This window comes from Bison bison, unplaced genomic scaffold (assembly GCF_000754665.1).
Source record: "Bison bison bison isolate TAMUID 2011002044 unplaced genomic scaffold, Bison_UMD1.0 scf7180017864192, whole genome shotgun sequence".
Classification (NCBI taxonomy): Eukaryota; Metazoa; Chordata; class Mammalia; order Artiodactyla; family Bovidae; genus Bison; species Bison bison.
In genome coordinates, this window is record NW_011494764.1 from 4,930,354 (window position 1) to 4,932,692 (window position 2,339).

The window sequence follows — 2,339 nt, forward strand, 5'->3', positions numbered from 1 at the left end:
GTAGTGGTGTGGCAGGCTAGAGCAGAAGTGGTGGGCACACAGCCTTCCCTTTTAGGGATGGCAGCTTGGCTCTGATGGTCCCTAAAGAGATGAGGGAAAATGAGCTCCTGCTAGACTGAGGAGAGGGCTTAGTGGGTGGCGGTGGGCTGGAGGTGGGGAGGAAGAAGGAAAAGAGAGCGAATGCTGCTGGGGGCTGGAGGTGTGGGAAGACCCTGGCCACCCCCGAGCAGCCCTGATGGGCGCCAGCCGGGCCCTGAGCATGAAGGCCCCATGTGGCACATGGCTCCCAGACCTGCAGAGGCCCCATGGTGGGGGTAATGGGCACCGGATGGCAGGGCAGACAGCCAGGAAGGACAGAGGGCACGTCTGGCCGAGGCTCCCACCTGCAGCCCCTGCAGCGGACACCCAGCCTCCGGAAGGTGATGGCTCCTTTTCCTGGGCCCTGAGTTGACCTGCTGTTTGGGGCAAACATGTCTGCCGTGTGCTCATGACCCTCACGCGAAGCTCAGCGTGAGGTACCAAGAGACACTTGGAAATTATGAGTTTAATCCACAGGCCTCTGGAGAAAAGCCCCACCCCGAACACTGAGCTTCTGGAGTGCAGGGAGATGCTGTGTGAGGGGAGCCCCAGGCCCCCTTCTTGTCTCTGTGACCCCATGACCCCACTCCCACCCCAGTGGCTCTGGGTGTCTCATTCTCAGAGGAAGCCTGGGGCTGGCTGGTTGCCTCACTTATTTCCTTGGCTTTCTTGGGGCAGTCCAGGGAGGTCAGCCGCCAGCTCTGAGGTCAGGGCAGGGACTCCTCGACTCAGGGGGTATGGTCCAGGTGCTGGACAGCAGAGGGCATCATGTTGCCCACATGCCCCTTTCCTAGCCAGGCCAGTCCTGCCTACTGGGGAGGTCCTCCCTCCAAGGTGGAGGCCTCCCCCCTGCTCTGGGCTGCATTGCCCCAGGTGAGTCCTCAGCTCCCCTTCCAAGGGCTCCAAGGGCTGAGAGCCCTTGGGGGCAGGGCTTCTGGGTGCTGTGTGCTGAACAGATAATGATGGCAGAACAGAGCCCTGAGGTCCCGTGGGCCCTGCTGTGGGCCAGGGCATGGAGTGCTTCCCATCACTCCTCTCATCCTCTCAGTGGCTCAAGAGGTCAGAGCGTTATCATCACCCCTGAGTTATGGGTGAGATGCACTGCCCGAGTAAGCGAGCAAGATGAAGGAGACGGGGCAGTGGGGCAGGTGGGGGCCGGGCAGCTCCGGTGTCCACGCTGGCCATCCCCTCTACATACCTGGAAGTCGGCCTTCAGCTGGGTTGCTGCACAGATTCCTTGTTGGTGGGGATTTCTTGGCTGCAAAGAAAATGGGGAGCATGTCAGCATCGCTCTGGTGCTTGGCTGGGGACTGAGAGCCCCAGGGGAAGCTGGCCAGGGAGCATGGAGCCTGCAGAGCCTCTGGAAAGCCACTGAGGGCAGGGCCATGGGGAGCTGGGTGAGCTCGGGGGACCCCCAGCCCTGGTGGGGCAGGGGCGGGGCTAGGCTGCAGGGCCGGGGTCAGCTGGTGGCCTTTGCACTGGGTTAAGAGTGATTTTACATTTCTTGTCGTGGTATTTCATGTGCATAGATCACAGGTTCCTGTGGTTCGAGAGTCTGAAGTGAGAGGTCTCCACAATGCCCCCATCTCTACCCCCAGCCCACGGACGCTCTTTCCCTGCCTTGCTGGGTCAGCACAGGAAGCAGCTTCTTGTGTTTCTTTCCAGAGTTTCTTGATGCAAATACCAGCAAATGTAAATAAATATTTCCATCTCCCCGCTTTCTTCAACAAGAGATAGTCCACTGCACACACTGTGCCTCCCTTTTTGCATTTAACAGTGAACCTTGGTGGTACCTCCACAGCACCCCATAGAGCAACTCCTGGCTGATATCTGTCTATCCACCTTTCCACCAACACACGGCTATAGAACATTCTGCGGAACAGCTAAGCCTACACCCAGACCCTTCTGGGTGGACGGATGCTGGGTTGCCCTCTCTGGGCCTTTGTAAGTAGTAAAGCAATGAACATGTGAAAGGAGACCAGCAGAACAAACCCAAAGAAGAAACAGCACGGTCAAGGGCAAACGCACTTGTGATCTAAAGACACTGTCAGGTAACCACTGCTGTGGTTTCAACATTTGGCCAAATGTTGAAACCACAATGCTTTGATCCTTCTCCCTCCAAAAGGTGGAGCCCAAGTCCCTCCCCTTCAACAGGGGCTGGACGTGGCGACTGGCGGCTGATGAAAAGAATACCTGCCCAAATTCCAGACCCACAGAAACCCTTAGATTTCAAGCTGCTGTCTGTCACTCAGCATTAGGGA

At 57.9% G+C, this 2,339-nt stretch overlaps 1 protein-coding gene across 1 annotated transcript in view; it reads right to left on the reverse strand.

Annotated features, from left to right (window-relative positions):
• Positions 1 to 1,994, reverse strand: part of ZNF469 (zinc finger protein 469) — a 14,046-nt gene extending 12,052 nt beyond the window's left edge. The window contains 1 exon segment of the mRNA XM_010844002.1: positions 1,277 to 1,994. The gene's annotated coding sequence lies outside the window, so the exon portion shown is untranslated.
• Between the last annotated feature and the right edge of the window lie 345 nt (positions 1,995 to 2,339).